At 41.3% G+C, this 20,869-nt stretch overlaps 1 long non-coding RNA gene across 1 annotated transcript; it reads right to left on the reverse strand.

Annotated features, from left to right (window-relative positions):
* Positions 1-344: 344 nt before the first annotated feature.
* Positions 345-20,279, reverse strand: LOC120792993. Its single transcript, XR_005707919.1, has 3 exons — positions 20,208-20,279; positions 19,747-19,820; positions 345-521 (listed from the first exon to the last, which is right to left on the reverse strand). It is a non-coding gene; the product is annotated as an uncharacterized LOC120792993 (long non-coding RNA).
* Between the last annotated feature and the right edge of the window lie 590 nt (positions 20,280-20,869).

Raw genomic sequence — 20,869 nt, forward strand, 5'->3', positions numbered from 1 at the left:
TGATGCCAAATTATTGTTTGATTCTACTCTCTTATACACAACTTCAAAAGATCCTGTTTCCACAAATCTAATCTTGATTAAATACCGCCACAACGAAGACCTCAATTCTCTACGCATTCATCTAGCATTACAATTGTATCAAATGGTCCCATGATTTGATAAAATATGATTTGGCAAAAACCAAACAGATATGAACATGAAACTTGCGTAAATGTGCAAGAGAAAATACATGCAAAGTTTGGTAAAAAAAAAAAAAACCAAACAAACCCATTTGTCGCTTTTATTGAACACACTTTCCAGATTACAAATACCTAATTCAAAACAGGCACTAGGATTTTAAAGTTTGAAAATGTAAACATTTTATGATGACATGTACTGTACATCACTCCTAACAACCTGTGATAGGACAAACGGTCCTTCATTACGCCTGAGCTATGACCTTCGGCAGCTCATGACACCAGAGACTCACGAGAAAAGGTTCAGTACCTCCTTCTTCCCCACCACCTCCATCCACTCTCCAACTAAAAGGAACAAAAAAAAACAACAACTCATGGGCCTGTTTCAATTCCAAAACTGTGTAAATCCTGTGGCATAGGTCCATGAAGCAGTCCTGGAAGGAGGACAGTGTTTGGAGGATTAGCCCCAGTCCAGGTGGTCTTCATTTAGCCCCCTACCCCCCTTCAGGGGCCTGTGAGCTGCTGCAAGAGCTCAGCACGTGGTCGTCACATCTTCCACCCATGTCCTGCTCGCCCATCCGTCCACCTTGGCTCTGTTTTTTTTTTTTTTTTTAATATACATTTCAGCGGTATCCACCTCGGCGCTGCAGCTCATAAAACACTGTTGAATCTCTATTAAACATAACGTCCGTGATGGACTGGATCTCTCAACATGCTACCTCTGTTTTGCAGCTGTGATATCAGGCTATTACTGCAAAATTTGAATAACAGAGAAAAGCGAAGCAGAAGTGGAGGCATAGATAGTACGGTGACTTTTTATGGAAACTGATATGCTTGTATGTTTTGTTAGAGTGCCTGATTACATTAACCTCCAAGTCAGAAAAGAAGTGTAGGAGCAATAAGAGCAGGAGGAAAAAAGGAGAAGTCAAGGACGGAGAGGAAGAAGAACATGACAACAATCATGATGACAGTTATGATAATAAACTCAAAACGGAACAACAGGACAAACTCAGGTCAAACTTGTTCAAATATATCCTCCGCCATACATCTCCCCCAACTTTTCAAATGGGTGTCTCAGGTATTGTCCCTCTGCTTGTTAGATTTTGAAGTTGTGTAAACAAGTCTAAATGGCAGGGAAGCTGCTGAAGATCTGAGAGAAACTGATCAAAGGCATCTTTACATGCAGTGTCAGTGGTGTGCATTTGTGTGTACGTGTGTGTGTCCCACAGTGAGATGACAGACGTAGATCTGTCTGGTGTGGTTCCTTCAGAGAGGCCCTGTTGCATTTTGACAGCCTCTGTTTGCACAACACACGCTATGGAAAGTGAGCTCACCTGCACTCAGCCTCACACAACACCTCACGTAGACCCCTCCTGCAGGACTCAAAGGAATTATTTAAAAATCCAAATTTGAAAGAAACACGAAACAAATCAATAGGGACGTTGAATGTACAAAATGCTCAGCCTCAGCAATAAAAATATACAAGTGGCATGAGTGAGAGACAAATTCTCAGGTAGAAGCTTGGTGAGTTAAAGACACCTTTATCCTTGACATCTCTTGAGCAAACAAAGAAAAGGAGAGAAAAGAAAAAGAAAGGGTGAAAGAGAGAAAAGCTGAGGGGGTTCAAGACAGCTTCCCTACTCAGCAAGAGCTGCCTTTGAAAATCCCTTTAACAAAAAGAAACGGGGCAAAGTAAATGTCTTTCCAGGAAGTCCAAACTCTGGAGCGTTATTGCCGATTATTGTTCAAGGTGACATTGCATGAGAGCTCTTTTGGCTGGGCTGCGTCCATGCAGTCCAATCCCGAGGTAAAGGGACCACCCATTACCCTTGTCTGAAGAAATGCCCATTCAGTCTTGGCGCCTATTCACAGACCTGCCTGTCTCTCTGGGCTTGCTCCTGGCTGGGGATTGTGGCTGGGGAGTGGGGGGAGTGACAGGGTTCCTAAAAGCAGAGATGTGGGGAATGAAGTCTGGTAGCCGTGGGCTTGCCGAAGGGGCAAGAGCAAGCCAGAGTCGAGGGGGGCTCCTGCTGAGGGAGAGCAGGGCTTTGATTCACCACTCAGCTCTACGGGCGTGTCCCAGAACAGTCGACAGCTAAAACCCCAGGGGCCAGGCTTGGTGAGAGGAAAGGTTAGCAGCAGTGTGGGTGCATGTTGTGCACTGTGGTGACAGTGACATTGACAATGATGGGGGGACAATGTGGCAGCAAGCAGCTGTGTGGGAGGTGACAGTGTGGTGAGGAGAGAGGTTGATTTTCGAGGGGCTCTGCTAACGGACTTCTTGGACTGGAGTGTTGGAGTGAAAAGAGCAGGCTTCAATAGTTGGCCAGCCTTCATCTGTGCAGTTAAGAGTAGGGTAATGATAGAAAGTGTGTGTTGAAATTCTGGAACATTTGTTGGTTTTAAGTGCTGTTTGTGTTTGTATGCTTTGGTGTAATGTGTGTGACTGCAGGAATCACAAAGCCAGACTGTTTTTTGAGGCGAAATGTATAGTTGTGTATGTCTACTACTTGGATACTAGTCAATTAGAAGAGAATATGTTCATGTCTGAATTTGTCATTATCTGTCATATTAGTACTGTGGGGTTGAAGGACAGCCTTGACAGAGCCCTCATGGCTCCAACAGATGAGATCGGGCCCACCTGAGTAAAGCCTCACGTGTCTGCTTCATATTACCGCTCCCAGCATTTGACAATGTGGCTCACATTATCGGAAGCTGCACAGCACTGCGGTGAGATCGGAAATTGATTCAGATAGTGTGCATTGAAGGGAATGACCTAATTACTTGGCAATTCATCAGATGCAGCAACCTCCTCGAGAGCAACTCACAAATAGACCCCTGACTGTTTTAGTTCATTTTAGTGGGTGTCCCCAAAAATTGAATTTCCTTAGACAGATTAAAGAGCTTTGTGAGGTTTCCTTCCCTTCGTTTCCTCGCGTGAAGCCAAATTACCCTGTAGGTTTGTGTTAATGGTCATGCAGCTGAGAGTGCAGTGGGCCAAACCCTTTGTCAATCTGAACTCACTTTGGTGATCAATAAACCAGGAACAGGTCCCAAGGTAAGAAAGCAAATTCCATCTTGAAAAGACATGTAGTAGTAGAGTATGGATTTATACTGACCTCCACCTGCGACACCAACTGTCCTATTACAAGAAATCTTGGAAGCAGACAGTATCCATAGCCTTGAGCCACTTCAGTATGGGGCATAATTGTGTCTGACGGAGATAATTCAACAGAGATTTCTTTTTTCCTTTTCTATAGGTTTTGCAGTAGAGATACTTCATTGTTCCTTAGCTTAGCATATTCTGCAGTATGTTGTACTATAAATACGCAGGTAACATTAATGTTTCTCAAACTATCGTTGTAAATAATGTTGATGAGATGTTTCAACTTCCTGTGGTAGAAATAAAGGTTTCTGCTTTCACGGGATGTGGACAGAATGTGGATAGAAAAGATGACTGAGACTGTATCAGGGCTAACCAACCAGAAGGAGCCAACCCCCTTGGGCAATGTTATCATTCAGAGATTAACACATACAGGCCTACAGTGGGTACACACCAGTACACGCACAGCCTAAAAACACATGTATAGAATACATACATAAATTTCGGTTGGAAAACAAGGTGTGGAAGCTGCAGGGTATGAGATGCTGCGCAGCAAGTCAGAGATTTAAGAAATACTTCTCTGAGCTGCAGGGTCAGCAAGTGCGTGTGAAATTAGGTTCTGTGTGGTTACTTGAACACTCCATGCCAACACAGCAGAATACTTTGTTTTAAAATAGCCAGTCTCATCCCAAAGGACACTCCCAACTCAGAACACCTCCCTTCTCCTTGAGCTTGATGGGGCCCAGAGAAGGAGCCCCCAGAATGCTGATAACTCCCCCCACCATTCACCAGCACTCTGGTTCATATTTTTGTGGAGGTCCATTGACTTTCTCCTTTTCAGTCTCCCTTTAATCCCTGGGTCTGTGTCCTCAGTGGCTCTCTACAGAGAGGCTATTATTCAGAGCCTTATTACTGCGCCCCTCACGGCTTATCTCCTTCCTGGTGACAGTCTTTTCAAGCCTCTCCCTAATGACCTGGGGAAGCTCACATGCTCAACTTCCCAGGGCTGCGGGGCCCCGCTGATGTCAGAGGGGGTGGCCCCCACGCAGGGGCTCCTGGTCCAGCCAAAGAAAAAGAGAGGCACAGAGAGGTCCCGCCACAGCCACCTACGCATCACGCATTCAATCTTTCCACACGTCTCCTACCTCCTTCTTCTCCGCATGCAGGTGACAAACCCAAGCCCAGAGTGCAGGACTCCTTCTTCAAGGGACCGGGACTCAGAGGAACTTGGCCCATTCTGATTAAAATGAGCTCATAAGCCCTATTTCTCAAAGATGGTGTCAGGTTCTATTTGACTCTGACACTATGATGTGGTACCTTTGTGATTCTGATTCCTTTGATGACAGAATGAAATCAGAGCTTATTGTTCCACATCAGGGCGATAGCAGCACACTTCAAGTTAAATGAAACATGCAAGTGATGCAATTTCATTGGTTAAAAGATCCAAACCTCATGTTGATATTCAAAAGTGGTCTGCTGGCTGTGTTACATCCCGAATTCTTAAGCCTCTATTAAGAATCTGCTATGGCCAACCATTCAGCTTTGTCAAAACAAGTGAGGGGTTTGAATTGCATTTGTATGAGTGAAAGTTTTTCGGTCTTCTAACATGGAATTTCTTGTCCCAGTAAATCAGAAGAATGGATCCCCAGATAGGACCTCTATTTCCATTCAATTACACTAGATCGCCTTCAACTCCCTTCAATGTGTCAAAAACATTGCTTTACAATGTACAGCAATATGATGCATAGAGTCTACTGAAGCATAGAAACCTCCAGCTGTTTGAAACCCAGCTTGCTCATTCACTTGCAATTTCAAATCACATGAATGCTATAGGAATCAGTGAGGAGGAATGAACTCTCTTTTACATGATTGTGAGTGAAAACGATGTCCTACTGGTGCACCTTCTAATTATCATCTCCATCTCCCTGCTAAACCCTGTGGTTCCTTTGGAGAGGTTAGAAAAGGACATGGCTGTCCATTATGCTTTCATCATCTGAGATTGGACCCCCAGGAAACAATAAGCTGACTACAGTTAGGTCATCAGAGCAGGCCTGCTGTTGTCTGCTGTATACAGAGATCATGGGAAATGTGACACAGGTGTCTTCCTGCTTCCTCACATGGTATACAGGCCCGTCGCCCTGAGGCCTGGAGGAAACGACAGTCCTTAGTGTTTGTGCATGTCTCTCTGAATCATAAACTACTTAAGACTTTGGCAAAACATGTTGAACAGGTCCAATTAAGAAAGTAATGACTTTAGTGAAGCTATTTACAGCACAAAAGGATGGAGGGTAAGCCCTGGGGGAAATATTGTAGTCTTCTGCTTGATTTTACCTGTTTTCCTCTCCTTTTTTCTCTTCCATCCTACTTCCCCATCTGGTCCATCTTTAGTGCTGTGAAAAACTGCACTACAGTACTGTACTATTCAGTGAGTGGAGTAATAGACTTTTCAATGAGAAGGAATAAAGGAAAATGGAAAATACTAGTTTCATAAACTTTTTTTTTTTTTTTGGCCATCATTTGAACAAGTCCAACAGGGTAAAACACTAAAAAAAAAAAGAACAGCATCCATCAAGTGTCTGACTTCCTGGATCAACTTTATCCTACTGTACTTATGGTAATTGTACCGTACTTACAATAGTTAAGGATTAATAGCAACATTTTGTGTTCATTAACTTTCAGTTTTACCACCAAATAAAAGGGTTTAGATTATATGACCATTTAGACTACCTGAGTAGAGTATCCTGATCTGAGTGCTCCTGTTACTTGGCCCATTTTACTGCATTTTAGTGATGGCACTAGATTCCCAGATCTCAGCAGTTACTTTGGTGATCATAACCAATGGAAATGATGGTCAAAACCATGAAAATAAGCTGCAGTTAACAATTAATCATTATCTCTATTAGCATGGATAACAGATTTTGCCTCTAAGGCCAATAAAAGAAAGTCATACAGTACCTGATATACAGTAGGTATAGGAGATTTATAAGCGTATAAGACTGTGCCATTTGTGTTTGCACCAACAACAGTCTAAATGCCCACCTTCTTTTGAATTAAGCTGTCTTTTCACCCACTGAAAGGTTCCTGTCAGCAGAACTTGTGGAATCTGCAAAGCCTTTTGGAGCGGAGCCACTCATGCACTTTAACCCTTTGCTTTGAGTATCCGTTGGTGCTTTTAGCCACGCCTAAACCAATTTGGAACACAGGTTGAAACGTAATCAACAGAAGCTCAAACCAATCACACACCCACAACTTGAACAAAGCATCTTTGCACTGGTGAAAAGAGAAGGATTATGCTCAGACCGCTAAAAGGGCCATCAAATTTGGTAGAAATGCGTTTACCGGTGGAATCATTGTAGTGCCTTCCTTTTAGTGTGTAAGTGTCCCATTTGTAAACGATATTACTTCAGCCCTATGCATCAGAGATTGCAATTATGAGACACACAAGAAAGAACAAGTCAGTGACTTATTCTTCTATCCCATTTTCCAGCATTTACAATGACAGTTAAACAATGTCATTAAAATTATACTGAATGATACTTTAACTTCATATTTACTCAAAGTCTTGAGTAAGAAAACATCTTTAGCATCCTGTTCTCAATTTATTTATAACTTGTTTTGTTAATATGAAAAGCCTGATCTATTTTCTGTAGGTAGACACGACACCTTAAAACTGGTCTTAAATAAAAATTAGATACAGTATTGTGTTGTCTTAATCCTGACAAGTCAGCAGTATATCCTGAGATCAGACACAGTCATTCAGTGCTCTGGACTTAACTATTGTGGTTATGGATCCTGACAACTAAGTTGAGCTAAAAAAGACCCAGAGACTGTGATCCTTCACTGTAACAACCGGCATCAAAGGGAAAGGGGGAAAAGGGGCTCTGATAATAATGGAAAGTGTTTTGACATCCAGGTTTAAGTAATTATTGGATTTAGATAAGAGGGGAATTCCATCCAATGTGAGGTAAAACAAACAAAACAGGAGATTGCAAACTATTCCACCAACAGCAGAAGTCCCACTGTAGCCTCGGGGTGGGTGCAGCACACTCACATTACATCATGGATGTAATAACACATGGAACAATGGAAAAATGCATGTTGGTACAGTGCTGTAGAGCCTTGTAGCCTCCCATCAGGGTCACCATCAGGGCATAAGGATTTTACTGCACAGTTTTGTTTTGTTTTAAATTAAATTAAGTACTTTGTTTCAAAGTAAGAAGTTAAAAAATGATAGTGGGTAAACTAATTTATTACAAGTACGTGAATATGTAGCTATGAAATTCTCTGTTCCTTACACCAAATGAACTGTGACTCAACTTGTTCCACATCCTCTGTCTCTGTGTTCTCTAATTACAAATATTGCAGCAAAATGTAACATGTAATCATGGCTTGGAAGGAGTTGGACTTTTTTTCAGATGCAGGTGGAGACAAATACAAATTCTGTTGACGCAAACTGTGGGTTTGAATATTGCAAATGCACAGACTGCATGCATGCAACTTATCAAAAAACAAATACTGCAAATTGTGTGAATTACTCTCCTAGCTTTGCATTGTGTTTGGCTTTGCCTTTAACCTTCTCATCATTTTGCCAGTTCAAGGTTTTACAATGAGTAGAGTATCCTGATCTTTCCCCCTAAGATTGGCCTACCTTAAGAATTACCTGTATTTTGGACAATTCTGCAGCACACAATCTATGTCCAACACTAATGCAGTGAGTGAGCAGTAAGGTAGTTGATCGTTGTGCAGCATGTCAGACTTTCATGCTAAAGGCCAGAGTTTGCATCATGTTACAGACCGAAAAATATTTTACCCATAACCACATTCTTTCCTGACCCTAAACCTTCCGTAATTGATTTTGAGCCACTCAGGAGCAGCGTAACAAACTGTGAACATTACACATTATCACCTTATAAAGCTGACATGGCAAATGTCTTAGCAAACAGTTTTGCATTTACAAATCAAGCAGACATAGAGCTACATTAGCGGTCATTTAGAGACCACGTTTCTGGCCACATGGTGAATGTAAGCCAGATATTAACTCGGCTTTTAGCATATTTTTGTTCTCCAACCAACCCCTAAGGGGTAAAAAATCTGGTTCTTTAGGAGCTAAATGCTCCCCTCTGTTTGCCAGCTAATCAATAACTTTGTTTGTTTGCCGTATCAGAACTTTTTTTGGTGAAAACACTTCCCTTTTCCGGCTGGAAGGACGCTGATGAAAGAGTGACGGAAGAGTGAATCAAAACAGCAAAATTATGAGCCGTTAAACTGAAAAATGGAGCTGGAATATGCTAAAAAGCTCCACAGAGCTGAGGGGAACTGCTGCAGTGGTTTGTCACTACTAGCAGCCTATTAAGATGCAGTCACTTGATCCATTATTATTTAAAAGTATTGATTGATCAACTGTTTTAGTTTACTAAAACCTTAATCAATGCCTAACAATACTGCTGAGATTTGAAGACTTCTGGAACGATCTGCCTTTTTAGTCAACGTTTCAACGTCAGGGTTGACCCAAATACAGCTCAACAAGTGCTATGAAGCTGATAGGGGAATCTCACAGAACTCAAAGCAAAGAGTTGTTCCTTCCAGTTTATTTTTTTCCTTGTACCATTGTTTTCTGACCTTTTCTGATTGTACTGTCCAGACTGCTTCTGTCTTTTCCTGGAAACTAATCTATCCATCTTCTTCTCCTCCAGTAATCGATCAGCATTTACCTCCAGTCTGGCGCAGAGGGAGACATAGTTTACTCCCTGCCCTTTGACCCGGTGCTTACCGTCTGAAAGGACATTAGAGGTAATGACACCTCTCCAGACATCACAAGAAATCACTGCTCTGTTACCCACAGACATTAATCCTTACATACCAAGCAGCCTTCAAACTCATTCCCCTCCATCCCACCTTCTGAAACGTGGTGTAAGCATATGTGCTAACCCCATCCTTTCATCACACTTAAAATATATGACCCATAAAAGGCCCGGTGAGTATCTCCCTCTCCATCAGTTAACTTTGGCATTTGTCTGAAACACCTCAATTTGTCTTCCTTATCCCTGAGGACTTGTGTTGTGGTTCTGTGTTTATGGATAGAATATAGCTTTACAACTGCCAGTAAGCATTCCTGGTTTTCGTGGTGCACATCAATCATTTCAGATTTATGGCGTGAGGCTGTTGCGGTATCCTGACATACCTACAGGTTCTGAAGAGAGAGAGCAGCACAATGTTTTCTCCTAAATGAGCTTTGGAATAAGCCAGTCCCCTAATAAGCAAATGACAAATCATAGCCTAGCAACCGTAACTAGACACAGCAGACATGTCAAATTCTGGATTTTCCCCACATGCAGAATCAGTGTGCATGGGAGTCCAATAAGAGAGATACTTAAAGAATTTGGATTAAACAGGCTGTGGTACAGTTGTATGGTCCTCGCTGTGTTTATCTGTTCGTAATGTAAGCTGCAAGAGTTAGCATGTCTAGCTAACTAGCTTATTATCTACAGTATTAATGCCAATGTAAAGTTGCTTCCAAGGCCAAGGAGCAAATCATTGGCTAAAATGACATTATTTGTGGGGTTGCAGGTTTTGCTAGAAAAAGCCCTGTTCCCGTCTGAAACAGCCGCTGTATAAGAGCCAGTCCTTAATGCTACTGCTAATGTTGGCGGCTTACACTACAGCAACTCCAGCCAAACTCGATCTCAGAAAACGCGTTGTTCGCCAAACTTACGATTTAGCTTTCCTCTCTCTCAAAGCCTCTTCTTTTTGGAAGTGATAATACAAATAATAGAGCATAAACTTACGATGTTTCTCATCAATATATGTTGTTTTTTTAAATTGTAAATTAAGTATCCAAACAGGGAATATGTTAGAACAAAGTCTGATCATACATTTTCCTTTTCATGCTGCACTAAACTAATACCAGGGGAAACTAGCTCTGCACTGCAGTACAAGAACAAAGCTGTTTCTTTATCTCCATGTCTTGTAGCTCAATCGTCAACTGCTTTGGATGCTGACTTCTTTCCTGAGACATACTGCATATCTTTCGCCTCAGTCCTCCAACATAATATCATGTACATAGGCTTGAATTGCATATTTAAGACCTTTTTACATTGTTCTCATTTTTAAAAAATTCAGCTGGAAACAACATTTTTAACCAACTTACTGAGTTAGTGTTAATTTTCAAGCTAGCTGTAGGTTATAAAATCTACTAGTTGCAATTGCCAGCAAAATTGACAATCATTAGCTTGAAATGAGAAGCCTGCTCTTGTTCACCTCATTTCAAAAACTACTAAGATTTCAAGTGATAAATCTGCCACAGGTTTCATTGTAAACTGCATCCGTGCATTGCTAGATTGGAAAGCTTGACAGGCGTAGCAGCCATAGCTATGGGGGACGGAGCCTAGCAAACATTCAATTGTCCTGGTGGTCCAGGATGTCTACTTGAAACATAAACTTATCTGGAGCTCAATCTGACTCTCCCTCCCTCTTCTAGTGAGATGCAGAGAAAAGTAGGTGACCAGTGCATTACAGAGAGCAAACAGTGTTATCCAGCCTCCTTCAGACCTGGCGGCATGCGTCCCTGATAGCATCTGTACTCCATCAATGACAGACAGGGCGTGGCATGGTGGATTCAAGGATTTGGGATATATGTGAGCGTGTGTACATGTGTCTCTGGTTTGATGGGTGTGGGGCAGCCGGTAGTGGGATGAAGGGGAACCTGCTGGACAAACACTCAAGGTGATCTGTGAGGAATGGAATGGAAATGACCAGCCATAACCCTAGTTCACCTATACTTCGTGAATGGGACCAGTGACGCTTGCTTGGAAGTCTGAGAGCCAGTGTTGAAACAATGTCTGCAAAACCCCATACTATAACAATGCTTTAAAGAATTTCCGGCATTTAGGAAACAACCAATACATTTATACTATTCCTGCAAATAGGAATGCCTGAAAACAGAGCAGATTAAAGGGAACTTGTGTATATCTACAATATGCAAGCACATCCACACGTGCAAGTGGCAGTATTAGACAAGGCAATTTAAGGCAAAAAACTTTTTAAAATTAATAAAAATACAAGATCTTATTGAGACTTCTGACAGTAATTCTTACATTATGAATGACAAAAGATTTATTGAAACTACTTTCAGCTGTAATGTAAATGTGACTGCTACATTATTATCAATAAATATCTCAGAAAACCAAGAGTACTGTGTACAGTATTGTCCATTCTGTTTGCAGAGAAGTCGATTTTTTGGCAGGATTTGCTTCTCACCCGTCGACTGTCGTAATGATAATCTCAGGCCTGTAATCTGTGGGACTCAAGTTTCCCAACAGTTCCATAGTCTGTACATGCAGCTCTCTCTGTGGACAAGGCCTGACACTCGTCTTCAGCAAGCACTTCTGCCTCGGCTTTTGATCTACTCTTCAATTACACCATGTAGCAATCATCTCCACATCCCAAAGATGGTGATTGAAGTTAAAAGGATTCACACTGATAATTTTCAGACACACTCGGCCATGTTAGGCAGCCCCGTTTCAGAAAGCTGAGTTTTAAGGGAGTTTAGTTATTTTTGATCCTTTAATCTATAATTGTACATATTTATTTTCCAGTTAATTTCCATGCCCTACAGTAGTAAATGCACTGGGATAGATACAGGCAGAGCTACAGACAGCACTGTGTGTTTTGGTTTATGATGACAGCCTCAGATTTACATGACAGCTAAGTACTCGGAAATGAGGCCCCTGTTCTGAACATCCACAAACCTTCCTTTATGTGACAGGTTTTTCCAAAGGTGCAAAGGTGAAGCATGACTGACTTGAAGCCTATTGAAAAACTCCCTTTCTTGAGGGAACACTAGAAGGTTTAACATACAGACATACGTACAAGCAACAGTATTAGCACCTTTGTAGGTATTGCATAAGGATTACAAAATATGTGAACCTACCAATGGTTTCCATGTTCAACTTTAAAGGAAAAATCCGGGTTTTGTTAAAAATCTTTCTAGTTTTGCATTTCTGTCCATCATCCATCAGTTTACTTGGAGTACAACTTTTAAAACAAAATTATCTGAACCATTTTTCTGAAAGTAAAAGAATATTGGTAAACCAAGATATATATTAATAATAGCACCCCACCGTTGTTAACATATTCTACATCCCAATTCAGGTTTCCATCCTGTAAAGTCCATATTTCAAGAATATATCCAAAAAAAACTGCGAAAGCCATTTCAAAAGATTTTTAGAAATCTGGCCATCTTTTGACACAACAAGTCCATTTTTGCAGCTTTCAGCAATTTTTGTCAGCTCATAAAGTTATACTACTTGTGTTTTGATCAAAATATCGGGAAGAATAGACTCCTCATAGGTCATGATGGGGGGAAGCTTCAACAGAAGACCATTATTGCCATACCTCTCAAACACATAACCATCCATGTCCCCCACTGTTGTGCTGTTTAATCCATAGACTAAATCTGTGTTGGATGTGCTCAATCCTCCATAACATTCACAGCCACCATTATTCTGAACTGTTCTTATTTATAGTCCACTAACCATTGCCACCAACGCTTTTCACCATGGACAAAGGATAAATCCATGTGATTAGGATGACTCAGCATTTTAGGTGTGCTTTAAAAAGGGTTTGGTTTTGAACATTGGGAGGGATGAATCACATGATAAACACTCAAAATCTTCACTAAGATTAATCGAATCTCAATGTTTAAGCTTGTGAGGAGTGATTATAAGATTTATAGCTTCACCACAAAGAGAGCACAATCTCGGGCTGCTGAATTGCCGTGACTTGGATAATAAGGTTTTCTTTTGTATAGCTGCTATTTATTACAGTGACTTAAGCAAGTTGTAACAGAGAATGCAATTGAAAGGGAGCATACAATATATTTCTATGACCACTAACTGATTTAACTATTATGAGTGAATCTAAAAAGACTAAAAAGAGATTTATTTTTCAACAACAGGAATTTTTATTTGTGCTGACGGCAAGTGGACAGGGCTCCACAATAAACTGATATTTCTAGATCATTTCCATGTGAATCATTAAAGTTTGCCACACTGTATTTGTGTTGCATATTATTTTTCCCAGTAAAGACCACATAGGCAAAACTTACCAAAACGTTACAGTGTTTTTCAATGTATCAACCCCTTTATTTCTACTCTTCCCTCTGCGTAGCCCTTAACTTCATCCATCAACGTGTCCCAATAAATAACGTGGAGAACAGTTTTATAGTTTGAAGAATAAACCACCTGTGGCGGTCTTTTGCCATTTTTGAGCTAAGCATATGCTAAAGGCCTCAAAGCCGAGGTCTAGACCTGCTTTGAAGTTTCAGAGAAGCTTATTGTGAGAGATTGGAGCCTCCACTGTAATCCGTTTTGGGTTATTTATCCAACTAAAGACGAGTATTTTCAAGAGTATTACAGGATGACAATACAAGGGAAAAACCAAGAAAAGTGAGCTCAGAAAACCTTAAATAAATTAGGAATTTGTAAACCATTAAAAAAATTTGGTTTTGTATGTAGAGACTTCAGCAGATTAGTGTCCCAGCCCACCTTTGGTTATAATCTCTTTCACATCTTTAAACATCTCAAAGAAAGTTCGTCCCAAGTGTTTTGGCATTCCTCATGAAAACTTGCTTGGCACAAGAATGAGAGGAAACCAACTCAGATGTCAGAGACTTGACCCTTGACTCTTCACTGGCCATGGGCAGCCAATCAGAGTCTGCCTTTCTCAAGGTGCAAATCGTTTTTTCCTCTATGAATTGAGAGATAAATGAACTAACTAACTTTTTTTTCTTCCACTCATCTGTGTATTGGCATTCCTACTTGCTGGTTAATGTCAGGAGAATGTTAGCAATTGCAACACATGTGGTGCTGGTCTCTTTGTGGCTGTGAAGCTATGGATTAGCACTGACGAGCGTTGGATTACAGGGTCCCTGCTGGGATGTCAAAGGGCCATGCTGGCTTCTTTCACCTCTGCCCTCATAGGAGCAAAGCATCAGTGGCAGGGGTTACCTACCATCAATGATTTGCTTCAGGAACATCAGAAGGCCTTTTCAGCATTAAGGGTCACTATTGACCTGCAGCACCCCCCCCCCCATTCCCATGATTACGCCCCAGTTATATCTTGGTGAGCCCACACAAATGGACCCCCCATAGAAATCTAGATCCAAACAATGGAGGTTATAGGCTCAACAAGTACTACTGTGCACTCTAGGGCTCTGACCACAGGCAAATGAGGCCTTGTGTACATACACTATAACACAAAGTGGCAGCTCTTTTTATAAAACAGAAACAAGTTTGTAGCAGAAATACTAAAATATATGAAGGATGGAAATTACAAAAATATAAAATAAAACTGTTGTTGATTAAAGTAAACAAAAATGAGCTTGATTTCAAACTGCTATAAATCTTGATTTCATCCATAAATATCATTCATTACAGCTTCCTTTTGGGCCAATGACTCGGTAGGAAGCAATCCAGGAAAGCTCTATTGAAATCCAGACAAGTAGTTTGATACAATACAGAGACATTTATCTCAATTTTAAAATGGGAAAGTCGATGAAAAATCAGATGAACATAACAGAAATAGTCAGTATGAGCACTCGCTACAACGTAATGCTAGCCACTTTAAGACAAGCCCCCTTAGATAGTGGGATCCTGGCTAACATGGAGAATTTAGTACTTGGCATGGAAGAGAGGATCAATTCCAAACTTTTAGACTAACTATCCGCTGACGTACAGTGATAGATCCACACGACCAGACAATTTATCAATTGTAAATGTCACTTAACAATATGCAAACCAGACTAACTAAACTGGAATCCACATCCACTGTAATCAAATCAAACCCTTTCTCCATAGGCTTGTGATATGAAGAATGCTTTATGTACTCAATGTACTCAATAAAGCATTCAACCCCTTTAAACTCAAACACTTGTCTAATTGTAGAATAAACCTGTCTAGGATGAACTACGGCTCTCAATTTCTCTAATAACTAATAAGAAGCTAAACTCAATAACCCAAATATAATAGTTACTACAGAAATGTATGAATTACCATATTAACCTGTTTTAACCTGAGTGCACTTTTTGTTTTAGTTCTTTAATTCTGTTTTCAGAAACCTGATTTAAGATTTTTGGACCAGTCACTTTTCCCATTCCTCATATCAGCATTCATCACAGCTCTGTTCAACGCTGTTTTACTGACACATTGGTCTATGGCACGAGTTAAACGCATAGCTAAATGTTCATACAAGTTTAGCTGGCTGCAAAATAGTTATAATAGAATCTTTCAATCATATAGTTCATGTCTTCAGTAAGACAAGTTAAGATTTCAGAACAAATGTATGATTTCAATTCTGTTTTCATCCACTCTGTTGAATTAATGAATGAAGGCATGCTCATATTAAAATACAATAAATATACGTAAAAGTTTGTGTCCATGTGTCTCGCTTTGTTAAATTCAGGTGCTTGCGTGCATGGCTTTGTATTGCATGACTCGTGGCTTTTTGCCAGGTATCCCAGAATACACCTGGATAACAAGTAGCCTTCAAGCAGTGGAGATGCCAGGAGAGGCTGTTCTTTTTTTTTTTTTTTTCCTCATGCTGCTGCGCTCGGCTGGACAGATAATTATGGGATTGTGGCCAGAGATTTTTGGGGAAATATGAGAGGGCAACCTCCCGCAATCAGGCAGTGTCGGTGACCACTCGAGTGCAACGCAACACCGAGCTGCCACTCAAATTGCCGCCAGATCCTTCCTTAGAAGTAGAATGCTGATGAGCTGTGGATGTGTGTGTTTTCGTGTGTGTGTGTGTGTGTTTCCTCGTGTGTGTGTTTCCTCAGCCCAGGAAAAAAGATGGAGCAAGCAAACACACAAAAATGACCTTAATTTCTGGTTGACTGGAGTCATATCGCCTCACATAATATGAACCCCTGTCATTTGTAAGATCTGCACAAAATTACATTTGTTTTGTCGCCATTTCATTTTTATGTGACTTCATCCATATCTAGTTTTCTGCATGTTTAAGCATGTGTTTAGATTGACCACATTAGTCAATCGTGAGTAGATGTAGGCCACTGCTGCCCTCTATGCATGACACAGGTAACTACAGTGCCCTTATGGACTCTCATTTGAGAAAAAAAATTAGCATTATTAAACCATGCTGCAGTGTGGTAGGGCTGCCATAAATGTTCTGAAACCATAGCAATAAAACACATTCCAATACAAAAGCTAATAAGATGCTGTACGCTCCCAGGGGGTTTTTCCTTCGAAAACTACATTAAACTGGCTCAACAGTGTTCCAGTTTGAGAGCAGACACCCTGCAGTGAACCCTCAATGTCCATCAGTGGCACACTGCTAAAGCCTTGTATGGTAGGCAGTGGGCATACAGACATACATTGAAGCTCCTCTATTCGACCCTGCTGCTGTGCCCATACCCCCTGTTGCTCCTCTATGTCTCCCCAAGCGGGTCCTCCCATTCATTTGGCTCATTTGAATTCCAACATGGGAGACCTCGGATGGGCCGGGTGAACTGTTACACTACACGATAAGACTGCTAATTCATCGCAGCAACTGTACACATTGTCTCTTTAGTGTTGACTCACAACCATAAATCTGACCATTTTGATCTAATAAGTTGGACGCACCTGTCTGAAGCCAGTAATTACTCAAAGCAGAACATGCAGAAACACATCAGAGGGTGTTTTGCGTTGCCATCTTATTGTAGGTGTACATGTAATTACATAAGCCTCAAGTGTTCAGCCTGAAAAGCGGTATGCGGAGAGTAGAGACAATAATAATCACAAACTCAGCTTACGCAAGAAGAGTTGCTCCTAGCTGCCCCCTTAACTTCAGTTTGTGCCTCGTACGTAGAGTATTATTCACAGAGATATGCTTCGTTTTTATTACACCTTGCTTTTATTACCCTAACCCTATTCTAATGTATTTTATTTTTCTTCAGTTTTCAGAAAATAACATTACTCAGGTCTCTCTTGAAAATAACATCACAACGGGACTCATTGCATTCTGCTGCACAGCAATTTTTTGCAATTCTGTTTCCTTAATCAGAAGTTAGAATTTACAAATCTCTTAGCTTGATTTGGATCATGAGTACCAAAATTGTAAAATGTTAATGTTAAGAATATTAATGTTATTTTTCATTGTTTTGCATAACAACACCTTTCTATTCTTTTGGTGTTGTACAAAACATGCAAGGCGATGTAACCATTTTGCCAGGATTAAAAATAGAGTCATCACTTGGGATAAGGGTTACGTTTTTTATTTTGCAGGAGATTAAATATTTTTGATCCAGGACAGAAAAGCCTTTGAGAGTTCTGGGATTAGCTTAACAACTGCATTAAGCCAGAAAAACAGGTTCAACTCTGTGACACAAATGTAATGATAATAGATGAGAGGGACAAACTGGCGTTAACAGTTTCCCTATCTCACTTACAACAAGCTCTCATCTCATCTGTCCTTGTTTACCACGGAGGTTTCCTGGACATCACACAGTGTGACTTCCTCTGATAACTTCCTCCACCTGCAGAGTTTCTCCCCGGCGATTTAAGCCACTCTGGCATATCTCCCGCCTCTGCCCTTGTTCCCAAACGGCAGGGGACTTGCATCCCTCCTTCATCCCTTCTTCCCTCACTCCCTGACCCTCTCGCCCTCCTTCTTTCCTCCTCTCTCATAGCCATCGTGTGCCCTTCTCTACTGTGTCTTCTGTTGGTTCTCCTTTTTTCACTTTTCTGTTTTGCTACTTCATCTTTCTGATTGTCACACTACTCAAACACTCTCTCCATCCCTCTCCCTCCCCCCTCCACATCGCCTCACTCCATCTCCCAGCTCACCACAGGAGAGCCCAGAGTTTGGCCTTGCTCCCTGTCTCCTGCGTGTGAACTGTGTGTGCGGTGTATTTAGGTGTTGGGATCCTGCCACTAAGGTTAGTGGAGGCATGCAGGAGATGATTAAGCACTTCAAAAGGTCCACAGGTGTGAGGGCTATCCCACACCAGGCGATGCAATGACACACACTCCAGCACACGCACACACACACATTGAATTAATCTGAGAGCTCCGCAGCTTGTGGTTGCATGTCCCAGTCAAACGTAGAGTTCCTTTGAAGGTCCCACTGGCACCAGGCAACATCTTTATATTACAAATATCACACCTAAATGCTCATCACCTCAGGCATGCACAGAATCATGAAGTCATTCAAGTACACTCAAATGGACTCGCATCTTACAATTAAGGATTATGTGTTTGTGAAAGCAGGAATATAGAGAATACACACTCTTGGCCACCACAATTGCAGTAATGGCTGTCATTACGCTGCTTCATACAAAATAACTTAATTGCAGTTTGTTTACACGTGGCAAAATCTCCTTTTGATGTACCTCAGACCATGTGTATGTGCTATCAGAAGACATAAAAAGTCTATTAAAGAAAAACATATAGTGTATAGTTTATGACTCACTAGAGAATAACAAACAGGCCTTTATTATGAGGGGTATCTCGTTTGCTGTCATCCACCTAGCCTGAAAACATAATAAGCAGGCCTGTGTGTGATAGGGGACTCCCATCATTTTGCGTGTATCGTTTTCATTAGCATAAACTGAAGCTCAGCTGTGAAAAATTATGCAAAAGTCGCTTGTCGTCATCAGGACTCATCAAAATCGAATGTGACATTAAAGGATTGCTATTTTGCCTGCGTTTCTGGGTGATCTCTGTTGCTGCTGCATTTTCGTACAGTCCATATGCTCTGAGTCAGTGTTTCCACAAACTTCATCCTCAAAAAAAAAAAAAAACAATTTCACATACCAACGTTATTAAAAACATTTTCATCGGTTTTTAATTAAGTTTTGAAATTCTGTCTCCCTCTATGTGTAGCCTCACATAGTTTCAGATGACTTTGGGTAGTTTTAACCGGGCCGTGCTTAAGTACAGTCACGAGTGGCCGTAGAGCTCTAGTCTCGTTTCATGTGTCTGTTTGGGTTTAGTGTTCGTTTTAGCAAATAAAATGTTTTCTCATGCTTAGCTTTAAAGTACAGTTTAATATTCCAAACACACGCACCTCGCAAATCATCGCCCCACCCATCCTGCGGGACGGCCAGGCCCTCCAGTCCACATGGAACTAATCACAATTCAACAAACACGGTGTAAATGGCAACTAACACACCGTAAACTGATAAAATATTGCTAGTGCACATAGAAAAAAATGGTACTCTAAGTGATTTTGAGCAACTGCCTCAATTTTTCTACTAGTTTGCCGGTGGTGTTTGACACGGGTTTGGCTTGATGAGGTTGTTTGTTCCATGCAGCTTCAAAGCTTGAAAGGAGGAGGAGACCACGTTCGAGATGGCTTTTCCTTCCCTGATGTGTTTGGTGTACGTTGCCAGCGTGGCGCGGTGGTTTTTAGCTGAACCAACTGACCTCCACGGTGAGTAAATGTGCAGTGTTTCTCTACAGTTCTTACCTGCCTCTATTCGGCCAGCGATGCCACTCCTAAATCCAAATCCACGGGGGGGGGTAGAACCTGATGAGCTACTGCTGGGAGAAAGAGAGTGAGAGAGTGAAATGATGAGGGAGTAAAAAACAAACAAACAAACAAAAACAAAAAGAATTAAAAAGAATAATCCAGAAAATAAGGCAGAAGGCTCAAAACAAGGCTGGTATTGCTCTAAAATGAAGTCTTAGGTCCATAACTCAAGTGTTGTGAAGTGCTACTTTTGACTGAGTTAGAATATTTCAGTTAATTAAATCAGTTGCTTGTGGTCAACAGCCTTCATTCAAGTGTCAAAGATGTTTTTGTGTGCTTCTACCACAGGAACGAACAAAAGTAAGGGTCTATGGCCATGCTAGCGGTCCTGTGCTGCATTTTCGGGCCGTGTCAGAAATCACTTCCTTAGCATGAAGAGCACTATATCCAGCCCCTACCATTTTCACGTGAATGTCAGAATTCAGAGTTTGAAACGTATCCGTTACACAGTGACCTGAAAAACTAAAAAAAAGGCGGTAGGTGCACTTTCTTTCCGTCAGCGGCCCCACAATGCAATGCGTTGCACTTTATTGGCGCCCGCGCCCGCCGGTGGCCACGCGAAGGGACGATGCACCGACCGACCGACCGACCTTCGGCCCTGGTAACGTAAACGTGTTGGAGCGGACGGACGCGAGCGAAACCCCCGCAGCTGGGTTCAGCGTCGCATGAAAAAAGAAAGAAAAAAAAAAAGGCTTCCCAAAGGAGCGGAGTCTGTTACAGCGGCACATTAATGCCCGTGGTTTTGTTTTTTGTTTTTTTAAATAAGATGTTAAACAAGCAGACGCGGCCGCAGGGTTCACACACCCTCGTCTACGTGGTGTAGAGTCGTAGAAGTGCGCAAGACTGAGACAGCAGAGGAGGAGTATTTGTCTTTCATTTTATTTATGTTTAAAGATGCTTTTCTATCTATAGCTAGATAGGACACCGACACTTAAGAGCTACGGTATAATAGATACCATAGGGATCTGTTTATCTGTCAAGAGTCAAGTGTCACAAAAACATTCAAAGAGGGATATAAAAAATAAAATGATAAAAACGTAAATAATGAAGTGTTAATATG

The sequence above is a fragment of the Xiphias gladius genome, chromosome 8 (genome assembly GCF_016859285.1).
Source record: "Xiphias gladius isolate SHS-SW01 ecotype Sanya breed wild chromosome 8, ASM1685928v1, whole genome shotgun sequence".
Taxonomy (NCBI): Eukaryota; Metazoa; Chordata; class Actinopteri; order Istiophoriformes; family Xiphiidae; genus Xiphias; species Xiphias gladius.